Consider the following 16,839-nt stretch of genomic DNA (forward strand, 5'->3'; position numbering starts at 1 on the left):
TGGGCATATTATTGGGGGCACATAACTGGGCATATTACTGGGGCACATAACTGGGCATTTTACTGGGGGCACAGCTGGTCATAATTCTGTGAAGGAGACACAATGTGAGCATAAATACAGTGCGGTGTCATGAAGGGGGAATAATTACTATATTTCTTTGTTCGTTTACAAAGTTGGGAGGTATGCATAAAGATGGGGAATTAACCAGTCAGCACTGCATAGTCTGCAAGGACCAGCGGTGATCAGATCTCTGGGCATTTAGGGGGTCATTTATTAAGAACAACATTTTAGATGCCGGTCTTAAAAACCCCTAAAACTGACGGTGGGTCCGCCAAAGTTATGAAGAGATGCAGGGCCGTTTCTAGAGGCGGGCGAGGGGGAAGCACTATGGGGGCTTTATATACTGGCACAATATGGAGGGGGCACTATGGAGAAGATGGGAAGCACTATGGGGGCCCTATTTACTGGCACGATATGGGGGGCACTATCGATAAGAGGGGAAGCACTATGGGGGCCCTATATACTGGCACAATATGGGGGGGCACTATGGAGAAGAGGGGAAGCACTATGGGTGCTCTATATACTGGCACAATATGGAGGGGGCACTATGGAGAAGAGGGGAAGCACTATGGGGACCCTATATACTGGCACAATATGGGGGGGCACTATGGAGAAGAAGGGAAGCACTATGCGGGCCCTATATATTGGCACAATATGGGGGGCGACTATGGAGAAGAGGGGAAGCACTATGGGGTCCCTATATACTGGCACAATAAGGGGGGCACTATGGAGAAGAGGGGACGCATCTACTGGGGGCCTTATATACTGGCACTCATTATGGGGGGCTCTATGGAGAAGTGGGGGGGAAGAGTACTATGGGGGCATTATATAGGGGCATTTAATACTGGCAACCATTTTGGTGCCACTATGGGGAGAGGAGCATTATGGGGGCATCTATGTGGGGCAGTCTATAGGGGCATTTTATACTGGCACATTATGGAGGACACTATGGGGACAGGGGAGGAGCACTATGGGGCATCTTCTGGGGGCACTATATAGGAGTATTTTTTACTGTCACAAATTATAGGGGCACTATGGGCTCCTAAACTCAACTGGGGGCACTAAGTATTTTTTCTAGTGGCACACAGTACGGGTCATTGGAACACATGAGGGGGACATTGGCTCTACTGGGGGCGCTAAGATGTTTGTTTGTTTTTGTCTTTTTTTACTGACACACAACGGGACATTTTTTGCACTGGCGCACACTATAAATAGAATTATTACTACCAGGGGCATTATGGTGGGCTTTATTACAGCTGGGGACTATGGGAGCATTATTACCGTACTTCTGGGACACAATTACTGTTGGGGGCACTGTAGGAGCACTATTACTACTAAGTGCACTCTGGCACAGAATTATCACTATTGTTGGGATTTTTGGGAGCACTATTACTGTGGGGGCACCCTGGCACAGTATCAGCTTAGCACAGTTATTTTTGGGGGACATTATGGTTACACTATTAGTGTCAGGGACACTATTTGCTGGGTGCAGTCATTTTTTAGAGCATTGTGTTCCAATAATTATTGAAGGGGGCGCTATCTGTGTGTCATTTCAGCGGGTTTATCAGTTTATGCAGTATAGTTTTGGGGGTGCATGATGGGATGCTGAGAAGGTGGGGGGATGATGGAAAAGTAGGAAACTAAGATGTCAAATTCTGCAGAGAGAAGAGATGGCTGAAAGAAATCATCATGGCGGTCTGGTCTGTATGGAGAAGATAAAGAAAGAGAACATCTACATCAAAGGAGACATCACTGGATGTAAGAGGTATGTGGGGCTGTATTGGGCTACTTTCACAACTGCGTTAGTGATTCTGGCAGGCTGTTCCAGCTGAGAACAGCCTGCCGGAATTCACTGGAGCCGGCACTGCAGACTGAATGCCCGCCGCCCCCATCAACTACAATGGGGTACGGCAGAGATCCACCCACAATCGGGGGGGGGGGTTAGGGGCGCATTTTTGATGTTCGCCCTGTTGGTAAATTTCCCTAGAAACTGCCCTAAAGAGACGCAGGCCTCTACATAACTTTGGCGGATCCACTGCCGCTTCTTAATGTAAGACAGCTTCCTAGCTGTTTTACATTTAGACCACTTTCTACACCTAAAACAGGCGTAGAAAATGATGAATGAAACGGTCCTGCCAGCCCTTCCCTGCCCGCTTTTTTTAGACCTGGCTTGAGCGAGGAAAAGTCAGATTGTGGCACAAAGGACCTTTGCACAGCAATTTGTGCCAGAAAAACACCTAATATAGGCGTATTTCTGGTTAATAAATGACCCCCTTAGTTCTTAGATTATACCTCCCAGCCCTCCTGGGACCGAGGGACAGCCATTGACATCTGGAACTGTCCCACCAAATATAGGACGGTTGGGAGGAATGGTGTCACGGCCTATGGTGTACGCTGTGACACTGTTGCCACACTTGCGGTTGCCTGCGGCAACGTGTTGCTGTGAGAGCATGCGGTGGCAGTGTCTTGGCCTTCTGGGTGATTGCCATGACATGGTTGCCACGCATGCTGTTGCCGGTGGTTACGTGGTTTGGTATGCTTGTGTGTGCACTTCTGTAGTATACGGGAGTTGTAATACCCGTTACTACCAAAGTGTCACTTGGTGTGCTGTCGTCCCTCCTAATTATGGGGAAGTTGTTGTATGCCAGTTTTATAAAATGTAATGTAATGTGTGTATTTCCCTGTCACTGAAACTTGCACTTACAGGCCTGCTAGGGGTGCCATTCCTACTTCTAGTCCATAGAGGGAGCTAGGGAGCCCTAGTTTATATAAAGCCCAGTTAGGGAAGTGCAAGGGAGACGGAGTCTAGTGTCTGTAATCTACAGTTGGAGATTAGACAATGTCTGAGACAAGTCCAGGCCTGAAGCCTGTTGTTCAGGAGAAGATTCCCTCCTGAATTCCCATATGCAGAAGCAGGAATATCTTAGACTAAGAGCCTGAGGAACCATTCAGAAGCTGAGAGAGACAGAGGTAAAGATCAGAAGAGCCAGAGGTACTAAGAAAGACAGAGGAGGTACTTATTTAAGCCATAATCAAGGATATAAAGCCAGACTTAGGTTAATGGGCCTTGGTGAAGAATTGCTACATTCCAGGATCAGACAGAGTTAGAGTGCAAGCTCCTTTGCTGCAAGTCCTGTGTTCAACACTCTGTAATTACCCTGCTGTACTGAATTGCCTGCATCGACCGAATTGCAAAATCGACTGTATGCTGAGGAACTGCATTTCCTTTATTGTCTCTGCTTGGAAAACCTACTAAAGTTTGAGTTCTGTTTTAATCCTACGTTTCCTCAATTTATTCCTGCATCCGCAAACGGCGTGCCACCGTTTACTTGGCACTGGCGTCACGAACTATTTCTACCTATACCTGCCCTTGCAGAGAGTCAGCTGTACCAGGTTAGTGTATATTGCACTACATCACCCAGAAACACCTATTACTCACAACTTGAGTACGCTGCACCTCTCTTTTGGCGTCACGAACAGGATACGCACGCTTTCTAGTGCAAGAAGCGTGAACTTTGTGCCTTATACCGTTGCCCTGTGACCAAAGTGACATTTTCCTGTTTTATTCAAGTGGACTTTGTGGATTAAAAATCATACCCAAAGTGTGTCAAAAACTTCTAAAAAGCGCTGTACAGTATTGCGCTGCACAGAGGAAGAAAATCGCCGCATTGGAGTGTGGTTTTGTGGACTTTAAACATTCCTGCTTGCCGTCAGTGAATAGACAGCGTTTGTACCTAAAGATGGCCGCTGGGCTTGCTGAATTTACTGCTGCGTCACCTTCATCCCGAAAAGGCGGGAAAAATTGGCGCCTTTCTGAGGAAAAAGCGGGAAGAAGGTCAAGGGCAGGCGCCACGGCTTATCTGGACATTTGCATGTCTGCCAGCATGGACACCGCCTTCCATATACTGGAATACCTGGGGGGCGGCTCCTCAGTGCAGTGGGAGGAGCTGGCTACTCTAATTGACGCGACCCTATCGCTCTCCTCAGAAGGATCGAGCATGTTGGATTGTGAGCAGAGTGTTGCTGCAGCGTCCGTACCAAGGATTGAAAAGATGACTGACACCGGTGTAGAACCAGAGGAGGCTCCACCGGCCTACGCTCCGGGACCGGAGCAACCCGCCTGCCGCACCAGGGAGAAAGAACCCGAGCCCTACTATGGCTCATGGAGGGACTTTTTTCAGCCATCGTTCAAATGGTCTTCCCTGATGGCGGAGATTCGAGAGGCCGCTATCAAGCGAAATACCAAGACTAAGATCGTGTATGAGGAATTGACCAAGACCATTCACGAGAAGCATACACACACCCAACCCCGCCTGGAAAGGAGAAAGGGAGTGGTGCTGTCGTTTGACAAACCCCGTGGCTACGGGTTTATTCAGGACTATCTTACTGGCAGAGACCTCTATGTCAATCGAAGGTCTGTCAAAAGAGACTACCTCCCTTCGTACCAGCACAGCCTCCGCGAGGGAGAGGAAGTGGAGTACACCCCTGCCGAGGGCCTGCGAGGCCCCTATGCGACTGCTGTGACCCGTCCGAAGCGAGGACCTGAGGATTGGGAGGCAGAAGAAGGAGAAGACTACTCTGGCTGCGAGCGAGAACCGGAACGCTCTCCAGAGCCGGCCCATCACGCCTTTCAGGAGCGGAGCTCCTTCATTGGGCCAAACGTCTTCTGGCAGCCAACCGTGTTGGAGAAATGGGTGAGCCCCTATCCTTCCCCCGAGCTGCCTCGTCGGGAGAAGACAATATCTGAGCTGGAGCAGTTGAAAGGACTTAGTGCTACCTTCCAGAACATCCGGATGGGACGGAGACCAGATGCAAGTCCAGAACCTGAAGAGGCCGAGTCTGCGTCATCGGTGACTGTACCTGCGCCGGCGGCGCCAGCAGAGGACAGCGACTCCGACACAGACAGCATCGGTGAGCAGATCGTCCGGCTGGAGGAGAAGTTGCGGGAGTTGCGCAAGACATACACCGCCAGGATCCAGACGCCGCCGAGGAAGGATGAGGTAAGGGTGCCTGTCACCACCCGTAAACCGCCTTCTGTTGCCACCGCTCCGTCAGTGCCCCAGACCGGACCCGCGATTGCCGTAAACTGCTGCACCCAGAGCACCGGACCGCTTGCTGCGGCGGTGCCAAGCACGTCACACCCTGCAGTGATCATGCCAGGGCCGGCACGGTCCATCAGAGGGTTCACCCCTAGGCCTATGGGGCCAATACCTATTAGGGGCCCCTTTACTCTACAGCTGCCCCCTGACACTGTTATGTGGGCCCATCCTCCTGTAGAGGACTACTACAGACGATACTTGCCAGCGGAGTCAAGTGATTACAATATGCCACTGTGATCAGCCTGCTAGGCCTTTGATTTATTTCTTCTGAAGTTTCATGTTAACCCTTCCAGGACAGGAGTCCTACGTTTCCTGGTCCTTTGTTGCGGCTGCCAGTTTGTCCACGGCTCAGTGGTAGGTGTTGACCACTGAAATTATAAAGTCAGCAAGGCCAGGCTTGTTTCCAGGACCTCCTGCCTGCTTTTGCTACCCACGCCAAGTTGTGCCTGTTCCTTTGTTGCACCTTTTACCCTTCACCCCCTTTTCAGGTTGATCAGGGGTGTTACAGCACTTGTCTTTGCTGTCCATTTTATTGTGCAACCTGTTACCAAGGAACCGTGCCCGGAGACAGACTCAAAAGTACCTGAGCCTCTGAGATTCTTATTCTTTTAAAAGTAATGTGCCCAGAGATGGACTCCACCGCATGAGAGCCTCTGTGATTAATAAGAAAAAACCTGGGTACGGACTCATGTTTGTTATTTGAGCCTCCAAGAACTTTTATACCGTTTTCTACTGTTTTATCATGGACTTATTCATTGTCATGGACTATCCTGGTTATAATGTTACGCTGTGCCAGGTCAGCGCCCCCGTTCCATTCACTATCCTGAGAGAAGAGAACGACGCCCCTTGTCACTACCCTTCACCTTTGCCAATTGGACCTGATGTAAATGTAAATGCAGATGAATTACATGTATGTATGCCTGCATGTCTCTATTTTCTATTTCAGGTAGAGATTCCAGTTGGGCGACCCATGATGGAGTACGAGGTCGTACTCAGCTTACAGCAGTGGGGTATGTAGTATACGGGAGTTGTAATACCCGTTACTACCAAAGTGTCACTTGGTGTGCTGTCGTCCCTCCTAATTATGGGGAAGTTGTTGTATGCCAGTTTTATAAAATGTAATGTAATGTGTGTATTTCCCTGTCACTGAAACTTGCACTTACAGGCCTGCTAGGGGTGTCATTCCTACTTCTAGTCCATAGAGGGAGCTAGGGAGCCCTAGTTTATATAAAGCCCAGTCAGGGAAGTGCAAGGGAGACGGAGTCTAGTGTCTGTAATCTACAGTTGGAGATTAGACAATGTCTGAGACAAGTCCAGGCCTGAAGCCTGTTGTTCAGGAGAAGATTCCCTCCTGAATTCCCATATGCAGAAGCAGGAATATCTTAGACTAAGAGCCTGAGGAACCATTCAGAAGCTGAGAGAGACAGAGGTAAAGATCAGAAGAGCCAGAGGTACTAAGAAAGACAGAGGAGGTACTTATTTAAGCCATAATCAAGGATATAAAGCCAGACTTAGGTTAATGGGCCTTGGTGAAGAATTGCAACATTCCAGGATCAGACAGAGTTAGAGTGCAAGCTCCTTTGCTGCAAGTCCTGTGTTCAACACTCTGTAATTACCCTGCTGTACTGAATTGCCTGCATCGACCGAATTGCAAAATCGACTGTATGCTGAGGAACTGCATTTCCTTTATTGTCTCTGCTTGGAAAACCTACTAAAGTTTGAGTTCTGTTTTAATCCTACGTTTCCTCAATTTATTCCTGCATCCGCAAACGGCGTGCCACCGTTTACTTGGCACTGGCGTCACGAACTATTTCTACCTATACCTGCCCTTGCAGAGAGTCAGCTGTACCAGGTTAGTGTATATTGCACTACATCACCCAGAAACACCTATTACTCACAACTTGAGTACGCTGCACTTCCCCTTTAAGTGGCTTCCTTCCTCTGTCTGGTGTTGGTAGGGTTAACTCCCTTCCTAGTATTTTGTGAACACTGGGTTTATGTGGGTGTGGGTGTGGCTGCTTGGGCTATTTAGCCTCTGCTGGATGCCTGAAGCTGGGGGTTCCTCCAGCCTTGGTGTATGCTGGTGGTTCTCTGTTCCTGGCTTTTTCAATCTGTCCAGTGAGGGCCACCCTTGTGGTCATCAATGTTATCCCAGTGTCTCCTTCCCTTCCTGTCCCTATTTGTATGGAGTGGGTTAAGTTCAGGGTGTTTGTATGTCCAGTTTGGTGTTACATGTTTGGTGTCATGTTTGCTAGACATTCCCCTGTCTTATGTTTATTGCACCTATGGATGTCCTCGGTCCCTGTGTGGTTTGTGGTGTGTGCTGTGTCCTCTAATATTGGTGTGGACACCAGCACTTGTGCACAGGTTCCAGTCAATGTGTCTGTGGCAGGTAAGTGTGTTATGGGTTTCGCTTACCTGCCATCTCAATAGCTGTATGTGTTCCCCTCTCCTTGCAGCCTGGACTCAGATAGAGACTCCTGTTCCTCCATGACTGGGATGAACAGGTCGTCTCTTCCCTGCTCCTTGGTGAGGGATTACCAGTGCGACTTAGGGTCTCTAGGAATCCTGTGTATGAGTCGTCCTACCATCGGGGTCCGCTCATACGGTGAGGAGTCAGGGAGAGGATTAGGGACGTGGTAGGAGGTGACCTGCTCCCTTATTGCTCCTTTTGGCCAGGCTGATCCCCTTTTACCCTTTGACACCGCACGGTGGGGGGTTTCCCCGACTCCCCGCCGTGACAAATGGTGTTGGTACATTTTTCTGAGCTACAGCCAAAGGGTGTATTTACATGGGACATTTAGGTCGGGGTCACACTTGACTAATTTTCTTGTGGTAAATATACAGATTTGTACAGCACCAGCAATGTGGATGACAATGTCTGAATTCTCATCCACACTGCATATACAAAAAACACACATATATAAGTACCAGGGCTTTATTGCAACACATGATGCGGCATCACTAGATCTTGTGGGAGAATAGAACTGGTCAGTCTTCTGAATCAGCACAAGTCTGTCCTCCTTCTTCCGGTCTTCTCCCCAAACAGTAGGGTGTCCTTGTCATCATAATCAGCTGCTTCTGTAACGCTACCAAACCACATGGGAAACACGTGAGGCTACGGCGGACCGATGGGTGCAATAGTTAATGTACTCACGGTTAGCAGATGCCTCCCTGATCTGGCGTACAGTGGATGGGAAGACAGCACGAAATCCTCCGGGGCACTCTCTGTTGCAGGGAACACCAGCCAGAAGTTGGTTGAGGTGCCCTTGATGGTAATTGGTGTTTAAGGTGCTTTGGTGGCTGGGCCCCTGTTTCGTGACGACAGCACCACTAGGTGCAAATGTTGAGTGTAGTAGTTGAAATGATGAGGAGTCAGTTGTTATCAAACAGTTGAACATTTACTAAGTCTATTGTCTCAAGGCAGAACAGTCCATCAATAAAGTGCATTCATATAAGACCAGTAATGATTCAGATATTAAGGTAATGGTAATCCTTATATCAGGTTTAGGCAATTGTCAGTTAAGGAGTTTTCTTTTGGGTTGAAACTTTACAGGAAAGACTTCTGTAATTATTAAGTCCAAACTATATCACACTGGTACTAAATACGCTGTTTTATACTTATCTTGAGCTATCCAATAAGGGCATTCCCCTCACGGCAGGCATCAGTCTTCTGCGTCATTATTTGCAGGATGCTCTCCTGAAGTCATCAGGGTTTTAGGTTTCCACTATATCCTGGAAGGCTTCTAGTGAATAAGGATAATTCTGCGCACTAATTATCCATTCGTGTCCCGGCACTTAGAAAGTTGCTCTCCGGAACTTGTGCTGATAAGGTCATAAGTAGAGTTGAGCGAACCCGAACTTTAGGATTTTTGGACCCCGGACCCGAACCCGAACTTTTCAGTAAAACTTTAGGTTCGGGTTCGGTGTTCGGCAAGTTAATGGCGCTTTTTGAAAGGCTGCAGAGCAGTCAATCAACAAGCGTTTTACTCTTGTGCCCTTAGAAGCTATCACAGCCATGCCTACTAATGGCATGGCTGTGATTGGCCAGTGCAGCATGTGACCCAGCCTCTATATAAGCTGGAGTCACGTAGCGCTGCACATCACTTTGCTCTGATTAGTGTAGGGAGAGGATGCTGCTGCTGTGAGGGAGAGAATAGGACAGAATCTTTAATCTGAAGTGCTTGTTAACTCAGCGATCTACCTAGATTTTGTTTTGTGGGTGCAGTGCACAATCTTGCCCTGAGCCCAGTGACCCAGAAAAATAACTTTTATCCGTCTGTTAGTTAGGTGGGCGGCGGCAGCCATTTTATGCAAGTTCTGTGCACCAGCACAGCATATGTGCATTTGTGACAGTCAAATAGAAGCTTGAAATACTGCAATTATATTCTGGGTTTAAAAAAATCACCCATTTTTGGCAAGACCCTACATCTGTGGCCTTTGCAGCATTTGTCTGTGTGCAATTTAAGCTTGAAATACGGCAATAATTTTCAGAGTTTTTAAAAAAACACCCTTTTTGGGCAAAATATAACATTTTACAGCCCTTGCTGCATCTGTCAGTGTGAAATTTAAGCTTGAAATACAGCCATAATTTTCAGAGTTTTTAAAAAACACCCTTTTTGGGCAAAATATAACATTTTACAGCACTTGCTGCATCTGTCAGTGTGAAATACAAGCGTTATATACTGCTGTCATATTCTGTTATTAAAAAAAATACCCATTTAGGGCAAAATCCTAATTTTGCGGCGTTTGCTGCATCTGTCATTGTTAAATACAAGCTTGAAATACAGCAATAATTTTCTGGGTTTAAAAAAGCACCCTTTTTGGCACTACCCTCCATCTGGGGCCTATGCTGCATTTGTCAGTGTGCAATTTAAGCTTGAAATACAGCAATAATTTTCTGGGTTTTAAAAAACACCCTTTTTGGTCAAAATACTAAATTTTACAGTCCTTGCTGCATTTGTCAGTGTGAAATACAAGCGTTATATACTGGTATTCTATTCTGTTATTAAAAAAACACCCATTTTGGGCCAAATACTACATTTGCGGCCTTGGCTGCATCTGTCAGTGTGAGATACAAGCTAGAAATACTGCAATAGTATTCTGGGTTTTAAAAGAACACCCATTTGGGGCAAAATACTAAATTTGCAGCCTTGGCTGCAGTGTGAGATACAAGCTTGAAATACTGAAATCATTTTCTGGGTTTAAAAAAGCACCCCTTTTTGGCAATACCCTCCATCTGGGGCCTATGCAGCATTAGTCAGTGTGAAAGCTTGAAATACTGCAATAATTTTCTTGGTTTTAAAAAACACCCTTTTTGGGCAAAATACTAAATTTTACAGCCCTTGCTGCATCAGAAACATAGAAACATATAATGTGTTGGCAGATAAGAACCATTTGGCCCATCTTGTCTGCCCAATATACTGAATACTATGAATAGCCCCTGTCCCTATCTTATATGAAGGATGGCCTTATGCCTATCCCATGCATGCTTAAACTCCTTCACTGTATTTGCAGTTACCACTTCTGCAGGAAGGCTATTCCATGCATCCACTACTCTCTCAGTAAAGTAATACTTCCTGATATTACTTTTCAACCTTTGCCCCTCTAATTTAAAACTCTTGTAGCAGTTTTTCTTCTTTTAAATATTCTCTCCTCTTTTACCTTGTTGATTCCCTTTCTATCCCCTCTGTCTCGTCTTTCTTCCAAGCTATACATGTTAAGGTCCTTTAATCTTTCCTGGTAAGTTTTATCCTGCAATCCATGTACTAGTTTAGTAGCTCTTCTCTGAACTCTCTCCAAAGTATCAATATCCTTCTGGAGATATGGTCTCCAGTACTGCGCACAATACTCCAAGTGAGGTCTCACTAGTGCTCTGTAGAGCGGTATGAGCACCTCCCTCTTTCTACTGGTAATGCCTCTCCCTATACACCCAAGCATTCTGCTAGCATTTCCTGCTGCTCTATGACATTGTCTGCCTACCTTTAAGTCTTCTGAAATAATGACCCTAAATCCCTTTCCTCAGATACCGAGGTTAGGACTGTATCACTGATAAAGTGGGAAATACAAGCGTTAGATACTACTGTCACCCATTTTGGGCAATACCCTACTTCTGGGGCCTATGCTGCATTTGTTAGTGTGACATACAAGCTAGAAATACTGCAATGATATTCTGGGTTTAAAAAAACACCCATTTTGAGCAAAATACTAAATTTGCGGCCATTGCTGCATCTGTCAGTGTGAAATACACGCGTTAGGTACTGCTGTTATATTCTGTTATAAAAAAAACACCCATTTTGGGCCAAATACTAAATTTGCGGCCTTGGGTGCATCTGTCAGTGTGAAATACACGCGTTAGATACCGGTGTTCTATTCTGTTATTAAAAAAACACCCATTTTGGCCAAGATCCAAAATTAGCGGAGAATGAGGAGAGCGTTGAATAAGGGACGTTGTCCCGGTCGTGGTGCTGCTGGTGGAGCTCCTGTTGCAGGGAGAGGATGTGGTCGATCTGTGCCAGCTACACGCACAAGTGAAACACATTCCCCAGGTGCGTGTAGGCCACAGAACCTTCAGCGTTATTTGGTCGGGCCTAATGCGGCTCTACGAATGGTGAGGCCAGAACAAGTACAGGCGATAGTAGATTGGGTTGCTGACAGTGCCTTCAGTTCCTTCACATTGTCTCCCACCCAGTCTCCTGCAGCCGATGTCCATCAGTCTTTCACCTCACCCCCTTGCAAATCAGCCAAGCAGTCTGAGCCCCAAGTCATGCAGCAGTCTCTTCTGCTTTTTGATGACTCTGCTAGCAGAGTTTGCCAGGGCCATCCAGATATCCCTGCTCCAGAAGTGGAAGAGATTGAGTACACCGATGCCCAACCACTTATGTTTCAAGATGAGTACATGGGAGGACCACCGCAGCACGTCTCGGATGATGACGAAACACAGGTGCCAACTGCTGTGGCTTTCTGCAGTGTGCAGACCGACAAGGAGGGCAGGGGTGAAGACAGGGTGGAAGATGATGTGGAGGACGATGAGGTCCTCAACCCCACATGGAATCAAGGTCATGCGAGTGACCTGTGTAGTTCGGAGGAAAAGGCGGTGGTCGCACAGAGCCACCAGCACAGCAGAAGAGGGAGCAGGGTGCAAAAGCGGAGCGGCCGTCCCCTAGACAGTACGCCTGCTACTGCCCACCACAACAAGGGACCGAGCACACCAAAGCCAGCTCGAAGGAGTTCCCTGGCGTGGCAGCTCTTCAAACAATGTGCTGACGACAAGACACGAGTAGTTTCCACGCTGTGCAATCAGAGCCTGAAGTGAGGCATAAACGTTATCAACCTGAGCACAACCTGCATGACCAGGCATCTAAGTGCAAAGCACGAGCTGCAGTGGAGTAGACACCTCAAAAACCAAGAAAGGTCTCTGGCTCCTCCTGCTTCCTCTTCTGCTGCAGTCTCGGCCCCTTCATCCACCTCTGGGGTGACAGTGCCACCTGCCACCCCGCAAACAGAGGATCTGCCAGCAACACCACCACCTGGGTCACCAAGCATCTCCACAATGTCCAACAGAAGCGTTCAGCTCTCCATCTCCCAAACACTGGAGCGGAAGTGGAAGTACCCCACTACCCACCCGCGATCCCTGGCCCTGAATGCCAGCATTTAAAAATTACTGTCCTTTGAAATGCTGTCATTCCGTCTGGTGGAGACGAAGAGTTTTAAAAGCCTTATGGCGGTGGCTGTCCCACAGTACGTCGTACCCAGCAGACACTACTTTTCCAGGCGAGCCATCCCTTCCCTGCACAACCAAGTGGGGGACAAAATCAGGTGTGCACTGCGCAACGCCATCTGTGGCAAGGTGCACCTCATTACGGATACGTGGACCAGTAAGCACGGTCAGGGACGTTATATCTCAATAACAGCTCACTGGATAAATGGAGTGGCGACTGGGCCTGAGGCGGATAGCAGTTTGGCGCATGTCCTTCCACCACCGAGGATTACAGGGCGCTTCTATTTGCCTCCTGTTGCTTCCTCCTCTTACTCCGCTTCCTCATCCTCTACCAGCTCCTCATCCGGTCAGCATAACACCTTCACCACCAACTTCAGCACAGCCAGGGGTAAACAGCAGGCAGTTTTAAAACATCTGTTTGGGGGACAAACCTCACACCGCGCAGGAGCTGTGGACTGGCCTTGAACAACAGACCGATGAGTGGTTGGTGCCAGTGAGCCTCAAGCCCAGCCTGGTGGTGTGCGATAATGGGCGAAATCTCGTAGCAGCTCTGGGACTAGCCGGTTTGACGCACATCCCTTGCCTGGCGCATGTGCTGAATTTGGTGGTGCAGAGGTTCCTTAAAAATTACCCCGATATGTCAGAGCAGCTGCAGAAAGTGCGGGCCGTCTGTGCGCGCTTTCGGCGTTCTCACCCTGCTGCTGCTCGCCTGTCAGCGCTGCAGCGTAACTTCGGCCTTCCCGCTCACCGCCTCATATGCGACGTGCCCACAAGGTGGAACTCCACCTTGCACATGCTGACCAGACTGTGCAAGCAGCAGCAGGCGATAGTGGAGTTTCAGCTGCAGCACGCACGGGTGAGTCGCTCTGCGGAACAGCACCACTTCACCACCAATGACTGGGCCTCCAGCGCGTTTTGAGTACTCCACCAACATGACCAGTGCCGATAATGCCGTTCTCAGCGTTACTATCCCACTTCTATGCCTACTTGAAAAAACGCTTCTGGCGATGATGGAAGAGGATGTGGCACAGGAGGAGGAGGAGGAAGAGGGATCAATTCATAGGGTTTCCGGACAGTCATTCACAAGTGGCTCCAAGGGTGGGTTCCTGCACCCACAAACGCCAGGTACACAATTGTCCAGCCAGGGCACAGTTCTGGAGGATGACAAGGTGGAGGATGAGAAGATGGAGGAGGAGGAACCGTGTTCACAGCAGGGTGGCACCCAAACCAGCTCATGGCCATCACTGGTGCGTGGCTGGGGGGGATACAGAGGACACAGACGATACACCTCCCACAGAGGACAGCTTTTCGTTGCCTCTGGGCAGCCTGGCACATATGAGCGATTACATGCTGCAGTGTCTCCGCAATGACCGCCGAGTTGCCCACATTCTAACTTGTGCTGATTACTGGGTGGCCACGCTGCTGGATCCCTGTTACAAGGACAACGTACCGTCCTTAAAGGGAACCTGTCATGTGGATATTTGATTATAATCTAACTAATTATATACAATCATTATAACTACTAAAAAGTACCTTAGATGTATTCACTTACTGGTGTGACAGATGGTTAACTCATAATATACACACAAAGATGCCGCATGTTAATGAGCTGATTTGAGTCCAGCGTGATGTCATTGAGTCCAGCGTATATTTAAGGCTACTTTCACACTTGCGTTCGGAGCGGATCCGTCTGGTGTCTGCACAGACGGATCCGCTCCTATAATGCAAACGATGGTATCCATTCAGAACTGATCCGTCTGCATTATATTTCAGAAAAAAATCTAAGTCTAAAAGTTAGTCAGACGGATCCGTCCTGACTTTGCATTGAAAGTCAATGGGGGACGGATCCGTTTGAAATTGCACCATATTGTGTCAACTTCAAACGGATCCGTCCCTATTGACTTACATTGTAAGTCTGGACGGATCCGTTTGGTTCCGCACGGCCAGGCGGACACCCGAACGCTGCAAGCTGCGTTCGGGTGTCCGCCTGCTGAGCAGAACTGGGGCGAAACTGAGCCATACTGATGCATTCTGAGCGGATCCTTATCCACTCAGAATGCATTGGGTCTGTACGGATCCGTTCGGGGCCACTTGTGAGAGCCTTCAAACTGAACTCACAAGCGGAACCCCGAACGCAAGTGTGAAAGTAGCCAAATTCAGAGCTATAGCCACTCCCCTGCTTACCTGCTGCTGATTCATATGGAAAAAAAACTGTCAATCAGCAGCAGGTAGGCGGGGAGAGTCAGGAGCTCATAAATATTCAGGACTCATCATTATCAGCTGGAGCTTTTCAATACAAGATGTTGGCAGATTGACTGGGTCAATTAAAGAAAGTGTAGGAAATGGAAAGGCTGAGCACTCTCCACCTGGACCAGACAGAGATACAGACACAATGGATAGTGGTGACAATATTTATTACACCAAATGCAGATTCAACAATAAAATATAAAATACTAAAACAATGACGACTAACAGATAAAAGAACAATAAATAGCACTCTAATTGGGAACAATTTGGAATAAGAACAGCATACTAAGTGTATAAACATGCAATAAAATTACATAAGGTAATGTAAAGAATAAAAAATGAATGAATGAAGGTGCTGTAACAGATTCGAATGGCATATGCAACCTTTAAAATTGATAAAATCGATTAAAATTCGATATTCTGAAGGTTCGATGGATATTCGCCAATCAAGTGTTCGATAAAATCTATTTGATTATTTAAATATATTCGACAAATATTCACATGAATAGGATGCAGTAATTGCACTTCTCAATAACTTTCGATTGCCGTCTGACTAGAGCACACAGTGGCGTCCCACGTGGCTAACAGTGTCAGATCCGGCGGTACCTGGTTACGGTGGGTCAGCTGGAGCGGTTCAAGCAGATTTGCAGTCCCCGATATAGATGTTCTCCAGTGGTCTTCCCAACTTATTCAGATATAGCGAATGTGTAGATAAAAGTTTCGCATTTAGCAGGACCCAGTAGGTTTTAGGTCAAAGTATTCGCTGTATGCCAGAGAGTCGAAAGTTCAACAAGGTAAAGATCCAATTCCAGGATGTGGGGGTCAAGGTATATTCATCAGCTGATGTGCGGGTCTTTGGAGTAACAAGACGCGTTTCGGGGTCTTTTCCTAGCCCCTTCCTCAGTGGTGGCCCGCAAAGGAAATCTGCCCCTTTTTATACCCAGCATCCTTTAAAATCCAATGAAACGAAAGTGTGGAATGGATCTGGTCGAATATAAATTCAGATATGGAGTAATCGAGATAACAACTCATATGAAGGAAAAAGGCACATTCAAAATATATCTTTATATAGCAGTTTTCAGCGATGATCTTATTTTACTATTTGCCATTGGATACTGCCATTATACTGTGTAGATTCTCAGGTGCGGGTTTGGTGCGTTTTATAAAACGCAAATGCAATTCTTTCAGATGAGGTGCATTTTATTATCCCTCGCTGCTGTATACATACGTTATGTAGATTTATGTTCTATAACTCTTAAAGTATATAAACAAAAACATTTAAAACACATATCAATAACATTTTAAAAACCTTATACAAGGTAAAAAAGGTGTTAAATATTGTTATCCAGTTGTAGCTACATTGCCATTTCCAGCAATAGTCTTATCTTAATCATTATCCCATGTAAATTTTCGAATGCGGTTTATATGCGGTTTATAAAGCCGCAAGTGCGTTTTTTGCAGAGGAGGTGTGTTTTATTGTCCTTCACTGCTATATGCATAAATTATATAAGTAAATATTAAATAACTCTTAGAATATATAATATAAGAGATTAAAAGCACACATAGTGAAAAATGTATTTATTTTTTAAAACCTGGTATGTAATAAAACGAGTATTAAATATTCAATATTCTTACCCAGTACGAACTTCACTGGAGAGGAGGGGCAGGGGTGGAAGCCCTTAGTTAGGACACCATAAAACTGGAGACAGATTC

This window comes from Bufo bufo, chromosome 1 (genome assembly GCF_905171765.1).
Source record: "Bufo bufo chromosome 1, aBufBuf1.1, whole genome shotgun sequence".
Taxonomy (NCBI): Eukaryota; Metazoa; Chordata; class Amphibia; order Anura; family Bufonidae; genus Bufo; species Bufo bufo.